This window comes from Dermochelys coriacea, chromosome 15 (genome assembly GCF_009764565.3).
Source record: "Dermochelys coriacea isolate rDerCor1 chromosome 15, rDerCor1.pri.v4, whole genome shotgun sequence".
In the NCBI taxonomy this organism is placed as follows: Eukaryota; Metazoa; Chordata; order Testudines; family Dermochelyidae; genus Dermochelys; species Dermochelys coriacea.
Window position 1 is genome coordinate 19,834,802 of NC_050082.1, and position 24,806 is coordinate 19,859,607.

The 24,806-nt window shown below is 42.1% G+C and overlaps 1 long non-coding RNA gene across 1 annotated transcript; it reads left to right on the top strand.

The window, feature by feature from the left end:
- Window positions 1–249: 249 nt before the first annotated feature.
- LOC122456820 lies at window positions 250–24,581 on the top strand. The gene is made up of 3 exons (XR_006275906.1): window positions 250–262; window positions 5,899–5,902; window positions 24,442–24,581. It is a non-coding gene; the product is annotated as an uncharacterized LOC122456820 (long non-coding RNA).
- The last annotated feature ends 225 nt before the right edge of the window (window positions 24,582–24,806 follow it).

The window sequence follows — 24,806 nt, forward strand, 5'->3', positions numbered from 1 at the left end:
GTTCTCTGTGTGTGTGTATATAAATCTCTCCTCTGTTTTTTCCACCAAATGCATCCGATGAAGTGAGCTGTAGCTCACGAAAGCTTATGCTCTAATAAATTTGTTAGTCTCTAAGGTGCCACAAGTACTCCCTTTCTTCCTACCTGTTTCTGTTTTCCCCAGGAAGAACAACTCCAGAAACTGCCTCTGATATGGTATGCTTCCACTCCCTGAATGCAGCCACGGTTGGTTAATTCACATTCTGTCCTTAAATGGCCAAATGGTAGGTAATAATTGGCTTGATGAAATATGGTACAATGTGTTTGGGTGGGACAGTCCTGATGGAATGAGACTGGGATAACTGGAATTGACCTGGAAGGAAGACACAAGATTTACTTGGCTTGTCCAGGGCTACCCTACTAGGTAAGAAGGAATTTCGTTGATTGAAAAGACTGTTTGATAAGGGGCTGAGTAGGTGGAAAGAGGTAGGATGGACTCGGGCTGCTTGGATGGAATAAGAAAGGTCTGATCTGAGCTGCCAAGATGGAATGCAAGGGGTTGATTTAGAGCTAATCTGAGACAATAAAAAGTGATTGCTCTGATGGAACAATGCGGAGATTCCCCTGATAAGGAACAAAAGTTTTATGGTTTTCAGAATCCAGTGTTAACACACTGCAAATGCTCATTGCATCACTCATCTGACAACTCCACAGCCCTGCGTGCTAACAAAGACATATGGCTTGTGGTTTCTCATTAGACAAATTGTGACTTTCATGAGGAAGGCTGGCAGGAGAGGAGAACAGAGACTGTCTTCAGTTCTTCTACAATTCTTGCAGACTGCCCAGCTCTGGGTGGGGGGAAAAAAAAATGCAAGGCTCTTTCTCACAGCCCAGCCCCTGGATTCCAGCTGCTTCAGACTAGATAATATTTAATGATGAATCACTCTGGAACTGAAGAAAAAAAATGAATAGTTGTCTTTGGCCTGTTTAATAGACTGTAATTTTTAATAACTGGAAATCTTTGCCAGAACCCCAGCTCCACTGTTGTCCAGTGAATTGATGAAAGATCCCAGAGCCACTGTCATTTTTTAAAATTAATCACGTTAAACTTTTTGCACCACTTACTGTGGTAGAAAAGGGTGCTATTTAAAAATTACAAGGATCATTAACGAAAACTAAATTATTGTTTAAAATCAAGCACATCAATCTCAGCCCAGGAGGAGCCTGACCTGTATTTATTACTGCTATCACAATAATTACAATGGAAAATGTACTGTCATTGTTAATTTCAGCCTCATGTATCAAGGTAACTTGCAAGGCACAATATTCCCTCTTTAGGAATGCAGGGGAAGCGTAGGACTTAGTTAGCAGTGAGGGAATGATTTCTTTAGCAGTCAAGCTTCATTTTCATTTGCTTAGACAGCCTGCACAAATACACCTGCCTGCAGGGCTACAAGAGAAATATTATTCAATGGGATCCTTAAAGCTCAAATAAATTTGTTAGTGTCTAAGGTGCCACAAGTACTCCTTTTCTTTTTTAGGACAGTAACAGGAATCATTTGTAGACAATGGGCTACGTTCATACCCATTGAAGTCTGTACTAGGTGACAATTTTACACTGATTGGGTAATGGAGCTGGAGGTATAATAGGTCTTTTCATCTCTAAGGACTTTGATTCTAGGATTTGCAGCAGGGGTGAATTTGGTCTAGCATGCTTTCACCGTATTTCCCAGGTGATCTGTTGTCATGCCAGTTTCCACTGAATGATATATAGTGCTATCAAATCACAATAGCTTTAAAACTTTAGCATATTCATTTCCTATTGCTGAAATACAGTGAAATATAGGTATTTTGAATTTTAAATGAGGATAGAGTAAATAGCAATGACTTATTCAAATTGTCCTTCATTGCTACAGGACCTATAAGTGGTAAGGTGACTATTATGTTTCATCAGGCCATTTAATTAACAAACGATCAGTAGTGACTGAGTTGATCTCTAGGATACTGTTACCTAATTAAAACCTAACTGAGCATACCTAGTGCTGTTTGTTCACAATTATATCTATTGCCAGTTGAAAATAAATAATTTAATGATAAATAATACACAATCATTATAAATGCCTAAGCACAAAGGCCTTTAATTTCCAATGGGCAATTCTCAAGAAGTCCAGAAGCAATAAAATACCACCATCCCACTGCTCAGCTATCAGTTGCCAATATACAAGGAGGGCCTGATTCTGCAACCTTTACACTGGGTAGCACTTACAAAGGTAAGTAGTCTTATTGAAGATCGAAAGGCATTACTTGCTTGAGTACATCCTACTCAGTTTGAGTAAGGATTAAAGAGTTTGGCTTTAAGTGACACAACAAATAATACATATCATGCTGTATTGGACTGATTATGGGACTAAGAGCTACAAGGTCCTGGCTCTTTGACCTCAGCCATGTCCCTTAAAGGATCTCATTTTTACATAGGGTGAAAACGATGGGAATTGTAGGTGCTTGGCATCTTTGCAAATCAGGCTCTCAACCTCTTTCTATCTCCATTTTTCCTCTATAAAATGGACATAATAATACACATCTACCCCACAGGGGATTATGAGGCTGATGTGATATTCTAAAAGATTTAGATTGTTGGATGGAAGGCATATTAAAATATAAAGTGTTAATAACTAATTAATGTTTGTTAGAACTTGTCAAAAAAGGGGAAAAATATCACCATACATTTTCCTGGTTCTCCCCCTACCCCAAATTTGAAATGTTAACAATTTTGAAATTTAAAAAGGTTGAGCAGATCTAATGTTTTGAAAGTGCCACACAGGTGCTTAATTACAACACAAGCTAAAAAAGTAAAAGAAAACCCTTGAGCCTTGGAAAGGTGTCTGGTGAAGGATTCTGGAGCCATGGTCCTCTGATGAAGAAGGCTCTAGTTCCTGTTCGTCCTAGACTAGGGACTGCCAACAGGCCTTGCCGGTCTGTTTCCATTGGTGGACATGGCGTGACAGGTAGACTCGATAAATCAGATATTCAGCTGGTACAAATCAACATAGCTTCAGTGAAGTCACATGAAACCACACAGATATACGCCAACAGAGGATCTGGCATGATAATATTATCTAGAGAGAGAATAAAATAAGGACACCTGCTCTTTTCTAATGAGTTTTCTTTTGGATACACAGAAATATTGAGGTACACATCATTGCAGCAGATAATCTAGATTTAAAAACTGCCCCAACTTTCTTCAAACCTACTTTATAAAAATCAACGTGTTAAGCAATTGTATGGTCCAAATATTTTTATTTTAATATTGCTCCCTTTCTTGTCTTAAGTAGCAGTGCAGAATCTTGTGTGGTTAGGATCCATAGCAACCTCACCCTTGGCATGAAGCCATCATTCCTTTTTTAAAGGCATGGCTCATGGTGGTTTTGATATACCATTGTTTTTAAGTCCCTGCACAAAGAAATCAATTTTAAAACAGCATATCTGCAAACTGAAGAATGCAACTGAATGGTTTGCTCAAAAATTCTTGGCAATTAAGATGAAATAAACCTGACACTATGGAATTAAACATGACAATAAGAAACCAAATAAAATCCTTAATTGACAGTGTAGGGAGAGAGAGGCTGGAAATCCATACAGCAGGAATTGATGTAGTCAGCTTGAATGAGGGATATAAAAACCAATGATGTGTGGGTACCCTGCTTGAACAGCACATAATTCCTTCAGAAGGTGGGAAAATGGTTTTACAGAGTCTACAATGTTAGAAGTGATAAAACTATCTCGTCTAGGGTGATCACTTCACTTTCGTGGTGTGTAGGAGGTTTGGGGGGGCAGGAAGGGGTGGAGTGGGGGCAGGGCCTGTGGCAGAGCCAGGGGTTGAGCAGTGGCACATTGGAAAGTTGGCATCTTTAGCTCCAGCCCCGGAGTCGGTGCCTATACAAGGAGCCGCATATTAACTTCTGAAGAGCCGCATGTGGCTCTGGAGCCACCGGTTGGCCACCCCTGCTTGTGCAGTACAAGGGTGTTCAACAAAGCTCACAGCTGTGACATTCAATAGTGTCTCTCTGGGAGATCCTGGATCAGAAACCAGAAACACAGACACAAAAGTGACTCAATTAAAGAACGAAGAGTTTTAAAGAGGAATACATCTGTTCAATATAGCAAGTTCCCTACAGAAAGCATCTGTCATTGGAAGCTGACTGTTAAAGGCATTTGCAACAAAAACTACAATGTGCATACTAGCAGGGAACCCTTTGAAATGAACACCTTTTAAGGCAGCAAGAGTGGTAAACAAATACATTTCTTGTGCACTGAAGTTTTACAGCTTGCTGCAATATTTGAACAAACCTACCAAGCGTTGAATGACTCTTCCAGTTCAAGCAGATAAAAGTGAGAAGTATTTATGCAGGGCTGCTGGAGATTTTATGTTGGGTTAGGAATGCCATCCAGTGAAAGCTGCTTAAAACATTTTTAAGGACCTTTTAAAATAATATGGCTTGTGAAGTTATATATAATATATGTGTGTGTTGCTATATGCATTGTTAACAGGAGCTGGGGAGACTAATCTCTACACTTCATATCTGAGCCGGTGACTCTGACCAAAAGGGGGACATTTCGCCTGTCAGAGCTACCTTTGAATGGTGGTTAAGGGCAGAATCATGTGGCAGATTCTGATTTCTGAAGCTGTCGATCCATGATATAGTACTTCCCCAAAAGACATCCTAGTATTTATCAGTCCCACTTCAAGAGAATCTTTCTAACATGGCTTCCTTAACAGGTTTCTCAAATCCTTTACTGTGGACACTCAGATCTGTGCTTAAGGGACCACTCAAACACCCACTGAAGTCAATAGAAAGAATGTTCCTCCTTGCCCCATTGACTGTAATAGAGTTAACCACATGCAAGTGGTGCTTTCATGCTGAAGTGCCATCTTGCGGGTACAAATGCGCCTTTTGAATGTGCTAATGAGACACCAATGTGAAAATTGGCTTCAAAGACATTGTGGAATACACTAAAAGAGCTGAGTCCATCTATGTGGTTACTTGTACAGCCCTCACCATTGTAGTATCTGAGTGCCCACTATAGTTAACACTTGCTGAAAGAAGGGCAATTGGCAATACCCTTTCCTTTGGCATTAAGTCCCAGTAATTTCCCACACAGTTATAGTGTAATTGCTATTGCAAATAAGAGCTGTGATGGGAGCCTGCAGGAAGGGTCAGAACAGGAATAGGAAGAGGCAGGAGGGTGGACACTAAGACTCAGAGGTGCCCCAAATTTTTGGGTGTCTCACGCAGCCACGTATGCTGCGAATGCCTAAGGACGGCCTCATGCCTACAAGACATTGTAAAGGAGTGGCTGAATAGTCTAGTCTCAGCCCTGCAATCCTTACTTGGTAAACCCCCTATGAAACTCAGTGGGTCCCTAATACCAACAAATCTGCAACCATTAGGAATGGTAGGGAAATGCAGATGAATTGTACAAGAACAGAATATTGTCTATCATAGCTACCACAAAGTTTTTGACTGGCTGCCAGAGGAAGGGGAAGTTATCCAGCATAGTCAGACTTATATAAGGTATGAGCCATTGACCGGCTATCCAGCCATGCAGCTAGTTGAGCAGCAGTGGCATCCCAAGTCAGGGTTGTCACTGGCTGACTGCAGCCACTTTGTGGGATGTGGGAGACAAGTCTCACTCCCTGCCTTGCAGTGTGGTTGTGACTCAGTCTAATAGGTGTACAAAAAGTGATAACACTTAAAGCTTCCTGGCGGATAGCCAGGATACTCACAATAGGCTATATGCTGAGCATTATAAATCCACATACTTTTACTATCCACTTTTGTTTTGCATGAATGAGAGAACTATTTTAATTTTCTTCAGTTGTCCGGTTTCTTGGTGTAGTTTGTAGCTGGTTGTTTACCAGTTCTGTCTTGATAGTCCAGATTAAAAAATAAACCTTGCCTATTTATCACAACAGGTATATTTTCAATTTCCATCTAATTCAAGTCTTTTAGAAGATAAATAATTTCTTCCTTTTCCAATTCAGGAGAAAGCAAAGATAAATATAATCTCTCCTGCCTGTAATTGCACTGATAAACTAAACATATATATAGGGTTACAGATAAAAGTATCACATCTGTTTTAGTGACTGCAGCAACCATACAGATTATCCTATTTATTTCTAACCATATGAATTCTAGAACATCTCCTTCAGATTTCTATTCTACAGCATGCCAATAACCTATGAGAAATGCATTTATTTACTCTGAGGAGATAATGTTGATAAGGTAAAGTATAAATTTGAGTATCTGAATGTATTTTAGAGGGATTTTCAAGGATATGTGCTAGTCCTTTTCTCTGTTGACCTGACATGGTTAGTTCCATCCGTCTAATGGGACTATTTGGGTTGTAAAACTAGCTGCATTATTGTGCTGTCTTGAGAAAGATCCCATGAATATGGACATATACATACAAACTTGTAATTGATTATTATACACCAGGGAGAGCAATACATTAAGCTGCTGCAAGTGATATGCATAGGGTGGGGCAGAGAGGTTCCTCTGTATGCAGAGTGAAGGGAAGGAATATGCAGGGTCTGGGGGATGGGTAACAGCACTTAGAAGAGCGGATATGGGGATCATGGGGGTTAGACACAGCCAGCCTCTGCATTCAGAGCTGCTTTGCTTTTTAACCCTCCAATGACTCATTAACATGGATCCTCTTCCCCACCAGAACTCTCCTTCGCCCTTCAACCCTGACTTGGAATCACTACTCCCCTCTACCCCCAATACATAACCTTTCTCCTTCCAAAGTCAATATTTCTGGTGGTTGAGCTGAGAAACCTAGACCCTGGATCCCTGCTTCCACCCCCTCATCCACCCACTTCCCCCTTTCTGGGTCCCTTTTTCTCTTATCACCACTGCTTCCCTCCAACTCCTCTCTGGGCCTTTATTTCCTCCTATTTAATATGCCAGGTGCTGGGTGATTACATGGGGACTCTGTGCCTTTACAATTAAATTGGCTCTTTATTAAGAGAATTATTTACAGAGACAATGCAACTGCAGCTAGTATTTTAGCCATGTACCTACAGATCGACTTCCTGGTGCTGTTCCTCCTGCAAACTCTTCTCTCCTAGAACCTGTACCCCTCCCTCCTAGTTCCATGCAGGTTGCTGCATATTTCTTTTTAATAATTTTTGTTGTTGTGTCTTTCGTGCAAGTGTTTGCTGACTCGCCGGGGCCAGAGCTTAATAATCTGTAGTGCACCACAGAGGCATGACATTTACTGCTGTCCTGCTGAGGCTTGTTAGATCTCATTGCCCTTCAAGTTTGCTGGGCTTCGAGCCAAGCTCCCACTTCTTGTGTGTGTTATTGCAGATGGAGGGGGACTTGCTTCCACCTTGTGGATGTCTTCGTTCTATTGGATGGCTTCCTGTTGGCCCTCTTTAGTGATCATATACTCCTTTTCTTCTGACTCTCCTATGCCAGGCCAGCTGATGGCTGAGACTCTAAGTCTTCTCAGTCCTGGCCATGCCAGATGCCAGCCACTACTCTGCTTCACTTCCACTGTTTCACTTTCACTTCCTGAGTCTATAGCTACCTCTTATCACCTGTATCCCGCTGTAGCTTGGATGCTGTCTTTTGCCACTGCATTTAGAGCAGTGGTGGGCAACCTGCAGCCCACATGCCGCACATGGCCCATCAGGGTAATCCACTGGAGGGCCGCGAGACAGTTTGTTTACATTGACCATCCACAGGCACGGCCGCCTACAGCTCCCAGTGGCCACGGTTCGCCATTACCGGCCAATGGAGCTGTGGGAAGCGGCGTCTCCTTCTGTTGTCAATCATTATACACTTTGCACATCTTTCACTGTTCCACATATGTGGTCAATTGGACATTAGTGCCTGGCCAGTAGATACACTCCATGGCTAGTCTGAGACATGCCTCTATCTCTAAGTGTGAAGTGTGTATGCATCTCATTATGTCAGCTCTTATATCTTCTGAGATTACTGCTTGGTCCCCTTTAAACAAAATCCCACCTTGCACACACAGCTCATCCCTTACTAGGCTGCAGGGGTAAACTCCTGTGACACTTGCTTCTTGTGATCCAATGGCATGGATTATTTAACTGCCTGTAGGAGCCCATCACGTCTCGTTCTTTGCTGGATTGCCTGGAGCCTCCCATCAGAGGTGCCAAGGAACTGTAGCATGTTGATAGACTCAATCTCCTTCCACAGAGCCTTTCACTTTGAGGATGTTCTGGTGTTGTACTGCAATCAAATCCATGGCTTGCACTGCCCTTCCGTTTGGGGGACCCTGATTTTCCTCTGATTCAGGCTTTTCTAGTCTTCTGATTTTTGCCAAAATCAATAGGGTTCTGTTTACTGATGCCTGCAACATTCCCTGAAATTTTAGAATTGATTGGATATGACATTCCAAAGTTATCATGTTACAGACAGACACACAAACAGACATACCATGATGTAGAGCGTAGGGCCTCATTTCATAGGGCCAAATATTGCGGAATCATTGCAATTGGGGATGGGTGTGACACTTCCCAGGGGTACCCAGGGCTGTGAGATACTTTGCTACCAACTGTTCTTAGCATGATAAAGCCCATTCTGTGCCTATCGTGAGTCAGCTCCCATACTGCACTGGCCATGGGCAACACAAGTACTCTCTTCTAGGTCTTGCAGGCCCTGCTGTTACTTTACAGATTAGCTACTGGCACACCCAACCCTCGAGCCTTCCGAACATCTCCCTGGAGCATCCAGCCTCGGATGTATTGGACACTCACAGTACTTGTAGATTCTCTACTTCCAAAGAAATAGCCCAACCCAGTTTTGCAGTTACACCTCAGACCACCAGTCCCCTTAACACACAAGCATTTAGATGTGTTCATAGAGAAATCAAGTTTACGTTAATTTAACAAAGCCCAGAGATTCAATTAGTAATAAGTAGATGTATTGGAAATAAATGGTTACATATGAAATAAAATCATAAGACACATGCTAGAGCCTAGACTTAATTAACAAGATACTCTCATGTCTAATGAAGTATTGTGCACCAAAATTCTTGCAGTGCTTTACAGCCAGATTGACTGTGACCATCCTTTCATGAGACAAGCACTCTGCCAGTTGCATCCTCGATGAAGGATCCCAGGTGTTGCTTTGCACTCCAACATATACCAGGACAATCCATTGCTTTTATTAATAAACAGGACACCACCTTGCTGCTTGTTACATCCTTTAGATTTCAAAATCTCTTCTTTTCCACAAGGCTTAGTATGCCAATGGGCCTATGTTGTAAGGTGCACAATACACAAATGGTGAGACAGGGAGATAGGTGTCTGTTACCTTCTGCCTGAAAGGAACATTTTTGAGGTACGTCATCTCCTGGTGACCTGCCTTAACTTCAATACTTTAAGAAGAGTATAGTTTTCATTATAGTTACATAAACACACACACATTTAGCAACTAACATGACAACCAGTGGACTTCTGGCTCTCAGTAGAGACCTCACATGCTATTCTTTGGAGAACTATTATACATATACCTGACCCCATGAACCCCCTATGTCTTCTGCCAGTTGGGACCAGGAGTCCCTGGGTCACAATGGGAAGGAACAATTGCATCACATTTGTTCCATTCCCCTGTCAGTGAAGGATTATTTCCTGAAACACTTTTTCTATTGCTTTGTCTAGTTAATTTTAAATGTTTTGGATGGTGGAATTTCCACTATTTCTCAGAGGAGATTATTTCATAGCTCTCAACCTTAGCATGATTTTGCCTGATATTCAGCCTTTTCTGAATACTGTTGCGTAACTCCTGGTTATACACTCACAGAGCACCTTCAATGATCTCAAAACAAAAACAAAACAAAAAAAGCTTTGCAAATGCTAATTAAATCCTCTGTACTTCTGTGAGATGGGAAAATGTTATCTCCATTTTACACATGGGGAAAGCAGACGCACAGTGAAGTGACTCATCCTTGGTCACTCAGGATGAAATTCACTCCTGCACAGTGGGCTAGTGTAAGTCCTATGCACCATGTAAGTCCTGCTTTGATGGTTTACAGGGCGTGAATGGTGTATAAATGTCATGCTGTGACACAGAGGTAAATTTCATCCCCAGGCAGTTGAATGCCAGAGCCTGGAATTGAGCCCAGGAGTCCTGACTCCTCATTCCATTGCCTTGTACTGACCATATAACTTCTAAAGAATTCCTCTCCTTCCCTACCTAATACTTGCATCCTTTGGCACTTTTTGACTGTAATCATGAACTCTTAAGCATTGTTGATCTATATACATTTTGCTCCTTGCTTCCTAATAAATCAACCCGTTTGCTGCTTTAATCTATGGATGATGTAGGTTCTGTAAAGAATAACAAAACCCTTGTGCCTACCTAGAGATCTTTGTATTACTTAACGCTTGGCCGTCAAGAGCTGCACACATCCAACTATGATAAATGCAAGAAGCTTATTTGCTTGTTTTAATGCTAATCTGCGTGCTGCACAAGATACAATCAGCCTAAGAACATTCATTGCTCACCTGTTAGATTTAATAACAAATAATCTTGCTTAAATGTAAACAGACGTTCTCCAAACATGAAGCTGAAGCTAAATGTGATGAGATGTTTAAGAGCCCATGAAGTGGGGTTGGAATAGATACTTGTTTATTATGGGTTCCATTTAGTTTGTGAGTCATTCTGCTGTAACCCTGAAATAACAATAAATTATAGCACCAATTGGTTTAGATGAAACCATAATGAGTATATTTCAGGCTATGTTCTGCACTGATGGCCATGCAGGAAGACTGTAACTAACTGCAAATGTGCTCTTGAGGGACCCGATTCGGAGGACTCTTGTATGTCTGTGTATATAAAGAAACATAAACAGTCCAACACATAGAAGAATCACCCAGCTCCTTTGTGTGGGCTAGAATTCTTACTTGTTGGTTGGACTCTGAGCTCCTGGAGCCAACTGAAGGTCAGCAACCAATCCACTTGCTTAACCATCTGCGGATCACGAAGATAAGTATTATAGGACAAGCAGAAGTAGCAGAGTTTCTTTCCAGGGACTAGCCAGAGGCAAGATAACTCTGGCTCAGAATGCTATGCTTGTGAAGCCCACCCTACCACAGTGTAATGATGCTCACAGACAGATGGGCTACAAGCACTTTGAACCTAGGTTTTAAATGCCAGGGCCTGTACTGCTGGAGGTAAAGGGTCACATTAGCTCAGAGGTAGTAACAAACTCATAAAGCTCCATACATGTTGTAGCCACTAGATGGGGGACAAAGAAACACATGGTGTAAGCATGGGTTACACCTACCCAACAGCAAGAGTTTGCTATTGTAGCCTGATTGATGGGCTGATATATTGATTACTGCTTAATCTCTTAGATCTCAGTGGTTAATAAATGTATGGTCTCCTGAGGTCTACAGATATGGGGAATATTATGATCACTATCATTAGAATGAGAGGTCCTAGAAGCACACAAGAAACAATTGGAATTTATCACAAAGTCCCTTTATTAACAAATCTGCTAAACAGATAAACAAACCCACAAATGCTGAAATACAACAGCAGAGAAAGAGAGAGAGAGAGAGAGAGAGTGCAAAGCCCTACAATTGGCATCACTCACAGCTCCTGCTGGGGGCCCAGGAGCGTCAGTCATTTTCATCATCATCATCTTCATTGTCATTGTCATCATCTATCCTTCTCATCCTGGCATCTCCCAGTGCGTTTCCCTCCCCGCAGTACACAGGCCAGGCAACACCTGAGTTACAAATATACCTACTAAGATTCCTTCTACCCCTATTTCCTTATCCATACTTCCACACCCCACTAATTTAGGGCTGCCCTATTTTCATAGGCTACCTCATTAATGCCTTTTTTACCTCATTTTATGTCAAATAGTTACCATAGCAACTTGTGGTAAAGTTAAAATTCCCCAAGATGTTACTACTGGTCATCTTGCAATATTAACTGATCCATTGCAACATATTTTCCAGTCTATTGCTTCACAGTTTCCAGAATATTAACACTTAACTGATCTTTTGCTTTAATTTTACACTTTACTGGTACAGGGTTATTTCTCAGTCAATTAGTTATGTCAACCCATTTCAGGTTACAGACCTAAAGCCTGTAGGCCTTGTGTTACAGCCTTATCTGACTTATATACCTAATACACACTCATCAGAAATGCATACTTATACTTTACCACTTAAACCTACAACTCAAATCTAATCTATTATCTATACATTGATTACATAATTATATGATTATATATAATTAGCTACACTATTGTAATAGTTTTTGTGCATGTGAACTAAAGTTGTATTTAAAATGATGCATCCTCTGTTATTAAAAATAGCCCAGATTTGAAATATTTAAAAGTTTTAAAGCACTATTGTGCATTCATGTTTCGTCTCATCGGCTGGAGACCTGGTTAGTGTTTGACAATATTTTGATGAAGTGATGTGACACTGCACTTCCTTATCTAACTTTCACGGCCTTGAAAGCCCTTTTTATGTATTTCCAAACAAACTCATGCTATGAAATCATCCTGACTGCTTGGCAGGCTGTGAAAAAATTTGAAAACCCCATTGATAATGATACTTTCAAGATAATATTCTTCAGATGGCCTTGAGAATAGTTTTTGTTTTTGTTTTCTTTCATCCTGAATAACAGGTAAGGAAGATACATTGTAAACCCTGATATGTGAATGCTAGGGATAGGAGCTCATTTATTGCTGTCAGCTTCTTGAAATTGTGTTATCTTCTGCAAGGTGAGAAGTGGGGGGAGGGATAGCTCAGTGGTTTGAGCATTGGCCTGCTAAACCCAGGGTTGTGAGCTCAATCCTTGAGGGGGCCATTTAGGGATCTGGGCCAAAAATCGGGGATTGGTTTGAGCAGGGGGTTAGACTAGATGACCTTCTGAGGTCCTTTCTAACCCTGATATTCTATGAATAGCTGCATGTTTGCTCTGCCCAAGCTGTAGAACATTGTCAGCCAAATAACATAGGGCAACTTTAACCCACCCTAAAACCAAATATCTACCCTTTTGGAACTCCATTACCACCAGAAGACTTACCATGGTGCTTTCCCCAATAATAAGATCAATGCAATGGGATGGTCCTTGTCCTTTGTGTATTAATGCTTGTTGAAAAATGGAATAAAAGTTTAGCAATAATTTTCTTGATATCTTTTCTCATTTTTGGTCAAAGTTTGAAATTTCAAACAATTTTTTAAAATCAAAATTTGGAAAAGTTTACATTTAGGGTCAGATCCTGTCTTGCAGAAATCATAGACTCATAGATATTAAGGTCAGAAGGGACCATTATGATCATCTAGTCTGACCTCCTGCACAGTGCAGGCCACAGAATCTCACCCACTCACTCCTGCAATAAACCTCTCACCTATGTCTGAGCTTCTGAAGTCCTCAAATCATGGTTTAAAGACTTCAAGATGCAGAAAACCCTCCAGCAAGTGACCTGTGCCCCATGCTACAGAGGGAGGCGAAAAACCCTCAGGGCCTCTTCCAATCTGCCCTGGAGGAAAATTCCTTCCCGACCCCAAATATGGCGATCAGCTGAACCGTGAGCATATGGGCAAGATTCACCAGCCAGATACCCAGGAAAGAATTCTCTGTAGTAACTCAGATCCCATCCCATCCCATCTAACATCCCATCACAGGCCATTGGGCCTATTTACCATGAATAGTTAAAGATCAATTAATTACCAAAATCGTGTTATCCCATCATACCATCTCCTCCATAAACTTATCGAGTTTAATCTTGAAGCCAGATAGGTCTTTTGCCCCCACTGCTTCCCTTGGAAGGCTATTCCAGAACTTCACTTCTCTGATGGTTAGAAACCTTCATCTAATTTCAAGTCTAAACTTCCCAATGGCCAGTTTATATCCATTTGTTCTTGTGTGAACATTGGTACTGAATTTAAATAATTCCTCTTCCTCTCTGGTATTTATCCCTCTGATATATTTATAGAGAGCAATCATATCTCCTCTCAACCTTCTTTTGGTTAGGCTAAACAAGCCAAGTTCCTTGAGTCTCCTTTCACGAGACAGGTTTTCCATTCCTCGGATCATCCTAGTAGCCCTTCTCTGTACCTGTTCCAGTTTGAATTCATCCTTCTTAAACATGAGAGACCAGAACAGCACACAGTATTCCAGATGAGGTCTCACCAGTGCCTTGTATAATGGTACTAACACCTCCTTATCTCTACTGGAAATACCTTGCCTGATGCATCCCAAGACCGCATTAGCTTTTTTCACGGCCATATCACATTGGCGGCTCATAGTCATCCTATGGTCAACCAATACTCCAAGATCCTTCTCCTCCTCCGTTACTTCTAATTGATGCATCCCCATCTTATAACTAAAATTCTTGTTATTAATCCCTAAATGCATGACCTTACACTTCTCATGATTAAATGTCATCCTGTTACTATTACTCCAGTTTACAAGGTCATCCAGATCCTCCTGTATGATATCCCGGTTCTTCTTTAAATTGGCAATACCTCCCAGCTTTGTATCATCTGCAAACTTTATTAGCACACTCCCACTTTTTGTGCCAAGGTCAGTAATAAAAAGATTAAATAAGATTGGTCCCAAAACTGATCCCTGAGGAATTCCACTGGTAACCTCCCTCTAGCCTGACAGTTCATCTTTCAGTAAGACCTGCTGTAGTCTCCCCTTTAACCAATTCCTTATCCACCTTTTGATGTTCATATTGATCCCCATCTTCTCCAATTTAACTAATAATTCCCCATGTGGCACGGTATCAAATGCCTTACTGAAATCTAGGTAAATTAGATCCACTGGGTTTCCTTTGACTAAAAAATCTGTTACTTTCTCAAAGAAGGAGATCAGGTTGGTTTGGCACGATCTACTTTTTGTAAAACCAAGTTGTATTTTGTCCTATTTACCATTGACCTCAATGTCCTTTACTACTTTCTCCTTCAAAATTTTTTCCAAGAACTTTCATACTACAGATGTCAAACTAATAGGCCTGTAGTTACCCAGATCACTTTTTTTTCCTTTCTTAAAAATAGGAACTATGTTAGCAATTCTCCAGTCTTACGGTACAACCCCTGAATTTACAGAGTCATTAAAAATTCTTGCTAATGGGCTTGCAATTTCATGTGCCACTTCCTTTAATATTCTTGGATGAAGATTATCTGGGCACCCCGATTTAGTCCCATTAAGCTGTTCGAGTTTCGCTTCTACCTCAGATATAGTAATATCTACCACCATATCCTCATTCCCATTTGTCATGCTACCATTATCCCTAAGGTCCTCATTAGCCTCATTAAAGACTGAAGTATTTGTTTAGATATTTGGCCATGCCTAGATTATCCTTAACGTCCCCTCCATCCTCAGTGTTTAGCTGTTCCACTTCTTCTTTCTTTGTTTTCTTTTTATTTATATGTCTATAGAACCTTTTACTATTAGTTTTAATTCCCTTGCAAGGTCAAACTCTACTTGACTTTTAGCCTTTCTCACTTTATCCTTACATGTTCTGACCTCAATAAAGTAGCTATCCTTGCTGATCCCTCCCATCTTCCACTCCCTGTATGCTTTCTGCTTTTTCTTAATGACCTCTCTGAGATGCTTGCTCATCCAGCTTAGTCTGTAACTCCTGCCTATGAATTTTTTCCCCTTTCTTGGGATGCAGGCTTCTGATAGCTTCTGCATCTTTGACTTGAAGTAATCCCAGGCCTCCTCTGCCTTTAGATTCATAAGTTCTTCAGTCCATCCACTTCCCTAACTAATTTCCTTAATTTTTGAAAGTCAGCCCTTTTGAAATCAAAAACCCTAGTCGCAGATTTATTTTTGTTTATCCTTCCGTTCAGTTTGAACTGAATTAGCTCATGAACACTTGAACCAAGGTTGTCCCCTACAACCATTTCTTCTATGAGGTCCTCACTACTCACCAAAACCTAATCTAAAATGGCATCCCCTCTTGTCGGTTCAGCAATGACTTGGTGAAGGAATCCATCAGCTATCGCATCTAGGAAAATCTGAGCCCTATTATTATTACTAGCACTTGTCCTCCAGTCTATATCTAGTTGTACCATTGATTTTACTAGTTCAGCAGTCTTCTGTCACTGACATCAGTGATGGTACTGCAAAGGTCTCTGATGTATTTATTGGCTTAAACAGACAATAGGAAGCAAATTCTCTACAGAAAATATCCAGGAATTTAGGGTAACTTTTAAGGAAGACAATGAAATAAAGCAGATAATTAATATGGTCCATTTACATGTTTATCAAACTACAATCCTGCTCCCTGGACACTAAATGCAATGGAGCCGATTCCTGTTTCTGTTGAACTCAGTGGAATTTTGCAGCTGATTTTCAATGAGAGTTAGATTAGATATTAAAGGGACAGTGCCAAGAAAAGAAAAATTGCCACCACCAGCAGCGACAGCATGAACAGCTAGCTCTGTCAGCATTTACTCATTAGGTTTAAATTAAATCCATAAGACTTCCTCTTAGATTAGTACAAAAACATAATATAGCATAGCTAATGGCTTCTAATATGTATCTGGGTTCTACTTTTATGTGGTTTGTGTCTTTTATGAAAAAAAAATCCATAAAGTATTTTAAATAGTTGGAAAAAATTCATGAGTTATTAACTACACTTTAGCTTAATAGAACTGAATATTTTTAAAAATTAACTCTTGGTTGTCTGAGCTTTTGGTTGTCTTGTCAATCACACTCATGCAATGTGAATATAAAACACTATCATTGTGATCTAGTAGTGTCCTACGCTCGCTTTCTATTGGTGAAATGATTGCACAAGGTGCAGAGCAGCAGTGAATTATATTACCAGTATTTTTATTAATTTGTATTTCAGTAGCACTTAACAGCCCCAATCAGAGACCACGAGACCATTGTGCTAGATGCTGTACATAGAACAAAAAGATTGCAAGCTCTCTGCCCCAGGGACTATCTAAATAGATCTAAGTGCAACCAGGCCTTTTGTATTTTCTATTTCTCATTATTGTTTTGGGGTCTTAGACTATCGTTTCACTGAGATGATTAATTAAACCAGTCAGCTTTTTCTAGTCTGGTTCATGTGTACTAGCCTACTGATGTCATTGTTAGGTTCACAGAACTACAGGGAGATGTTTGAATTGAAAAACAAAACCTGTTTTTAGTTAGATCTTTTAAAATGAAACTAAGAAAATTTTTTAAAAGATATGAAATTGTCGCCTTGTATTCTGTTTAATATTAATCATATCTCAGTGAGTTTGGCTCTGGTGGCTACCGTCTCAAGTTCAACAGAATTACCTTGGTTTGTTCTAGATTTAGAGTTCATAGGAACACATGAAACCATAGGTAAATAACACATACAATTACAAGAGCATCTATCTTTTAGTAATTTATTAAAGTTACCCACAAAGCTGTAAATGCCACAGCATATACAATTCCTATAGATACGTATGAACTAGTTGTACCTATAGACTAACACCATCTAGGCTGATTGCTAATTATGGCTGAGAGCTTATGTACAGATTTATAATGGACGATACATTGATTCAGAACCCATTTTAATTTATACTAAGAGGATTCGTAAACTGATGATCCATTAAAATAGACAGATAAACCATGATAACAAACCATAACATATTTCAATAGCTATTCTAATCTTTCCCCTCATGCTGTGGTTTGCTGGTTCCCACCCCCTCTCTGCTACACCTTACCTAAATATAATTTACAGTTTAATTAAATACAGGAAATCTGTTGTAAAAGGATCCACAAACAGAAGTATGCTTGAGAAAGCAAAACTAGTCTTGATCCAGTTCTAACATGTTGTATGGTGTCACAAGAAATGAGTCAGGGCACCCAAGAGGTGACATTTCCTGTAGCACCCCACTATCAGTGTCACTTTGACATTTAGTGAGATCATCAACCTGTGTCGAAACACTGTCAGGGACTCATGTTTAAATAGCTTTCAACTGTTTCTAAAACCCAATGATGCTCAAAACTAGTCCCACAGTAAATGTCCAGCGTGGACCTGAAGAGCTGCTCTCAAGTGGGGCTGTCGTTTTTCCAGTCAGGGAGCATGTTGCCAGAGAAGGAGATACGCTCTTCCCTATCTCATGGAACCCCTCTTGAGTAAATGATGACTCTGACTCTGTGTGAATGTAGAGTCATTGATGTATGCCAGGTGATTCTCTGCTACCGCCTTGAACTAGTGTCTGCAACTTGAGTTATTGGCCATTCAGCTTTATCTCAATGGACCTTTCATTGCTAGCTTCCAAAGCCTTCCAGGGTGTTTATTTTGCAACCCAGAAGTACTTTATTTTTTTACAACACTCTGAGACAACCTTAAAGGGACACCACCAGGAAAAGAACATGAGATGTGCTTACTCTGCACCTAGGCCAGGAAGGTGGCGAAAGGGAGAGGACCCGCCTCCCGTTCTGGCAAAACTACTAGTGCTGCCACTTGTGGGAAAAGAGCAACCTTCAGCTGACGTTTTTTAAGGCTGGAGGAAATTAAGGAGAGATGGTCACAAGCTGACGGTCTTCCTCAGAAAGAATTTTTCCTTTTCTGTTCTACTGGGAGGCTCCTATAAAGAAGAACACAGGTATTGGGAGGAATGGCTGAAGCTTATCCCCTTGCTGCATGGAGAAACTGTACCACTTTGGGGATGAAGCTAAGGAGTGAGAAACTGGATATTAGGAACTCCTAATGTTTGATGAAAAAAAGAATCCAGGTCTGGCCTCCTATCAAGGACCTTAAAATGGCGGGACACTTCCTGCTTTGTTAATAATAAAGCCAACACACGAGTGTTAAATGTCACCTTGCTGATTGTTTAATGAGGAGATCCACGAACAGCTATGGGATTCCTAAGTGTCAAGTTACGGCATTGCCACCTGATGACCTTTGCACAGGGTTGAGGTCCACTGGGCAACTAGATGATTTATTAACTGTAAGTAGGAGTGTAGAGAGGCTCAGCCGGGACTCGTCTCTCTCTCAGGGCAGCAGGGAACCACACAGCCTCACTCCCTTTGGGAATAGCTCTTGTGGGGAATTAGTCGGGCCGCGGGAGTCTTCCTCTAGTCTATGGCTTTGGTGAAGGTACAACTGAACACTGTGAGCCCAGGCCCTGGGTCAGGGCAGGGCACTGGTGAGTCAGGCGCTCAGGCCCTCAGGCAGGGGCTGAGCAGTAACAGTATGATAACAAATCCAGACCCTAGGTCAGGGCAGGGCAATGGTAAGTCAGGCACTCAGGCAGGGGCTGAGCAGTAACAGTATATAATAACAGACCCAGGCCCTAGGTTCCAAAGGGCCTGGGAGAGGGGAGACGGCCACCCGAGAGTTGGGTGGCAGGGGGAACACAGGTCCTCCTGCTCCACTGCGTCCCAGCTGAGGGCCCTAGGAGCGGCAGAAGACCTGCTGCTGAGTCAGTGGGGATCCTGGTGCAACACACTGACATGGGGTCTGGTAGTGCTGCAGACTAGGGTCGGCTGCCCCAAGGCTACTTCCAGACTCCCCCTCTTGAGGTACCTGGGTCAGGGTGGTGTCCTCGGCGGGATCCAGCACCATGGGTTCCTCGGGATAGCTGGCGCGGGGCAGGCTCCTCTGGGTAGCTGGAGTGGGGCAGGCTTGGCAACTTCCTCAGGTAGCAGGCGCAGGGCAGGTTGGGCCCATCCTGGGGTCTTCCATAGATTGCTGGGCTTTCCCACTCGCAGGCTAAGCCAGAGGCGTCTGGCCTCCCCAGTAGCTGCTTCCCCAGTGAGCTCTGAGGTCGGGCCTTTATACTTCTGGGGCAGCGCCTGACCCTCTGGGGGGCAAGCTCAGAGCTCCCTGGCTCCGCCCTCTCTGGTGTCTGGAGGGGCTCGTCTCTCTCCAGGGTGACAGGGCACCACACTGCCTCACTACAAGGAGGCTATGGAGTCAGGCCACCTCATAAGATGTTCAACATCTTTATTAATGATCTGGATGATGGGCTGGATTGCACCCTCAGCAAGTTCGCGGATGACACTATGCTGGGGGGAGAGGTAGATACAGTGGAGGGTAGGGATAGGGTCCAGAGTGACCTAGACAATTGGAGGATTGGGCCAAAAGAAATCTGATGAGGTTCAACAAGGACAAATGCAGAGTCCTGCACTTAGGATGGAGGAATCCCATGCACTGCTACAGGCTAGGGACCAATTGGCTAAGCAGCAGTTCTGCAGAAAATGACCTGGGGATTACAGTGGACGAGAAGCTGGATATGAGTCAACAATGTGCCCTTGTTGCCAAGAACGCTAATGGCATATTGGGCTGCATTAGTAGAAGCATTGCCAGAAGATCGAGGGAAGTGATTATTCCCCTCTATTTGGCACCGGTGAGGCCACATCTGGAGTATTGCGTCCAGTTTTTGGGCCCCCTCTACAGAAAGGATGTGGAAAAATTGGAGAGAGTCCAGTGGAGGGCAATGAAAATGATTAAGGAGCTGGGGCACATGACTTATGAAGAAAGGCTGAGGGAACTGGGCTTGTTTAGTCTGCAGAAGAGAAGAATGAGGGGGGATTTGATAGCAGCCTTCAACTACCTGAAGGGAGGTTCCAAAGAGGATGGAGCTAGGCTGTTCTCAGTGGTGGCAGATGACAGAACAAGGAGCAATGGTCTCAAGTTGCAGTGGGGGAGGTCTAAGTTGAATATTAGGAAAAACTATTTCACTAGGAGGGTGGTGAAGCACTGGAATGGGTTACCTAGGGAGGTGATGGAATCTCCTTCCTTAGAAGTTTTTAAGGCCCAGCTTGACAAAGCCCTGCCTGGGATGATTTAGTTGGGGTTGGTCCTGCTTTGAGCAGGGGGTTGGACTAGATGACCTCCTGAAGTCTCTTCCAACCCTGATCTTCTATGATTCTATGATAAGTACTGTTAGAAATTTCCCATTGCCAGCTCTCTATGTCATAGCATCCTTTATTAATATTACAGGGACTAAAATATTCATGAGATGAGGTTCTTGCAAGATTTTAAGTAATAAAATGACTGAGCCCTGAACGTGATTAGTCTGAAGCCTGCCTATTCAAGACGGACTTTGCTAACCAGCCTTCAGGAAATCTTTAGTGTAGAGTGGATGCTTGGAGCTAAAATAATTATGCATACGGTGTAGAGTGGTAGCTATTCTAATAGAAGCTGCTGTTGATTACCATGCAAAGGCTCTGTGCCTCAGAACTACATAAACACCCACACTGCTAATTTTGCTTTCAAGCTGCAAGGCTTTTAATTACAATATTTACCACTCAACATTCAGAGGTTTTACAGACATTAACTAATTCATTCTTGGAACACACAGGAATGCAGGCAAGTGTGAAGAGACCCATTTTACAGTTGCTGTGAAGGGAAACTGAGGCACAGATGAATTGATTTACCCCAGACTACACAGCAAGTCAATGGCACAGATAAGTCTAGAACACAGGCATTCTTGGTTCTTAGCCCTGGGATCAATCTGTTAGTCCATTCTGGCTTCATTGCTCATTCTTGTCCTCTTTGCTCCTGTCCCAATATTGGGGACACTGTTTAGCAGTTTCCTTAATCTGTCAGAATCATGGAACTAGATAAACAATAGTTCCAGAGAATATGAGTGTTGGGAGTCTGGGGTAAGGGGAAGAAGGTAAACTGGTTATTAAGACAAGAACATTTCCTTAGGAATTACTTTCAGAAGTGAAATTTTGGAGAAACACATTCAATTTATTCGACAAATTGGACTGGCTCATGCAAACTACCTCTTGTATCATTGTAGACAAGAAAATATACAGTTTTTTAAGACAAAGGATGTTTTTCTTCAGGATTTGAATGTCAATATTGATCAGATTACTGTGAAAGTTCAGATACTTTGGAGATCTGAACTCTGATTCTGTCTATTTCAACGTTTATCCGGCTGTTTGTTAGACTTACCCACTGCACAAGGAATAGAGCAGTTAGCATATCTCAGAATGTAATCAAAAAGACAGCATTTTGATGGAATAGATTCCACTGCAGGTATCCTCGTAGAATCTAGAGGCCCAACTTGAAATCATGTCCCATTTTGCTAGGCACTGTACAGACTCACAATAAGAGATAGCCCCTGTCTGGAAGAACTTTATAAGACAGAGACAGGATGGGCAGGGACATGGAGGCATAGAGAAATCCAATGAATTGCCCAAGAACACAGAGTATATCAGTAGCAGAACCCAGGTGTCCTGACTCCCAGGCCAGTGCTGTATCCAGTGACTAGACCCCACTGTGTGCACGTACATGAGTAATAACACTTAGCAATTATTCATTGGCAAAACTCTTCAGTTTGTCTGTAATCTTCAAAACCCCTTTTGCAGGTAGGTGGGAATCCCCATTTTGCAGGAGGTGAAACGGAACAGTGTTGGCTTTAAGTATTTCACTAGGTAGATCACCATCTCTATAGATTACAAGAGACATGGAAATTAAATATCGGACGTATTGCAAAAATTAATCCTCCCACAGCAAAATGTACGTTACTCTAAGCACATACAGTGGCAAATATGTCAAGAATACATTCTTGATGTGAAGCTCTTTGCATAGCAAAAGACACGTCATGCAGCCCCCAGCTCCCAATGTAATGAAACAGCATTTGCATTTTAAATTGTTTTTTCGCTTTACAATTTTCATTTTCTCACCTATCAGTAGCCTCTGAAGGCAGCCTCAGTAGATGAGAGATACCAAGGGCTTGGCTGAGTGTCTAGAAACTAATGTGACTTGTTAACTAAGGTTTTTTTACTTTAATGTGCAATTGTTAGCTGAAATAACACCGCCCTGCCTCCCTGTTCATGTGGGAAGAGAGCTAACCAGCTAAGATATCATGTATTCTAAATAGGTTCCACACTATGTGATAGCTCAAGGATTTAATAACCTGAGGCCAAAAATTGGGTTCTGACCTACACCCTGTGTAACCCTGTTGAACTCAATGAGGTTACATGAGGCATGGATCAGGGCACAATACAATCTTTGGTTAAGTATCCAAGATGAGTGTTCTCTGTGCTAGAGGCTGGGTTCAGCTCAATGATTTAGCAAGAAAAATTGGCAGTGAACAAATTATAAACTGGCCAAACTGGACTTCTTCACATCTTGCTTGTCCCATGGCAAGCTCACAGCCAGGAAGCAGAGATGCTGCCATCTGTCACAGTGAATATAGATGCTGGAATCCATGATCAGAGAAGTGCTGAAGGAGGAAACCTCCACAGTGGGAAAGTTACAGCATCAAGAAACTTCCTGAGTAAGCAGGGAATTAGAGAGGATCAGAGACACTCTGAGGAATGATGCAAAGAGAGCAGGTGCATGGTCAATGCAGCCCCTACAAGAGTCTCCAATGGCTTTGGTGTTAAAAACTCTCACATGAGCTATAAGCAAGGGATGTGTCTTTCTTGTCCGGTTATTGAATTGTGCATGTTTCTATCGCACTTATCCCTCTAGAACCTTAGTGCCTCCCAAGACTGAGTGTCGTAGGAAGGACAGTGTGACTTCATGCAGGACCCATGCTGCAGAGCCACACACCCACCATTCCTCTTTACGTGACTGGGAGTTGTGTATGCAAGACCAATGCAACGTATGGTCTGCAATGTTTATCTCTTGGCATGGTTACTCACAATAATTTGAGCACCAAGCCTGTTTCCAGCATATCTAAACAAATAGTGCCAAAGAAATAAAATTGCAGATCACGCACAAGCCAAACCTGTCTTTGCTTGGGGATATTGGACTCCATTTTGCACTGGGTGAAAAAGGGCATTGTGATGGGGCATCTCCCATCACCTGTTAGACAAGAGGTTAAGAGCAGTGAGCACACCTGTGACTGAGGGATTGCCTCCTGGCCAGAGAGGGAAGAGCTAGGTAAGAATCATTAGGCACCTTGGCCTGATTAGAAACTAGAAGGAACTGAGAATGGGGAGGGATTGCAGAACAGATGGGACTCTCCTATGGAGAGAAACCCACAGAGAGCAGGAGGGAGCACTCAGATAGGATTTCAACAAGCAGGATGATCTACAGGGAGCAGGTTAGGCTGCTGTGGGGGAGGCCCTGAGTTAGGACCAGTAAAAGCCCTTCAGTGGAGCCTGAGATGGGTGAAAGAGTTCAGCAGAGAAAGGAGAAACTGGGAGGACCTACGGACAGGCATGAGAAACAAAGGGAGGCTTTGTTAAGCACAGGCTTTGCGAAAGCAGCACAAGGGGGCTTGGAGGTAGCAAGCAGCCCAGGATACAACAGCATGTCTGAAGAAGCAGATTTAGCTGTTTAATACAGAGCTGCTGGTCTGGAACTCAGAGAAGAGTACAGGGTGGGCCTGAGTCTCCCTATCAGCCTCTGAGGAAGCAGTGTGCAAGCCCAACATAAGGAATATAATATAAAATGGATAGCAGAAAATATTTTTGCAGAGCACGTAATTAGCTTGTGGAACACTGCCATAGGATATTGTTGAGGTCATGGGCTTTAGTAGGACCCTATTCATAGCCATGCAAATGGCCAAATCAGGCTTAAAAAAGAAGGGGGTGGTGACTCAGGGCTTGAGCCAAGCACTAGCCATTGGGAAGTTAGAAGGAGATTTCCCCATAAATAAGTTTCTCCATAATTGTTCACTGCAAGGTTTCTTGCATAGACCATCTGCTTCAGATGGTATAGGCTACTATTAAAATATAGGATATTGGACTAGGTGAACCACTCACCTTGCAAGGCTGTTCCTATGTTCCTCTATTTTAAAAATGAATTTGCTTCAGCCAAGCTTATGTTCCTTGTGTTTGCTTTCTATGAAGATTCCTATGATCAAATGTTCCTGGTTGAAGAAAAGGAAACCTCAAGGTCATG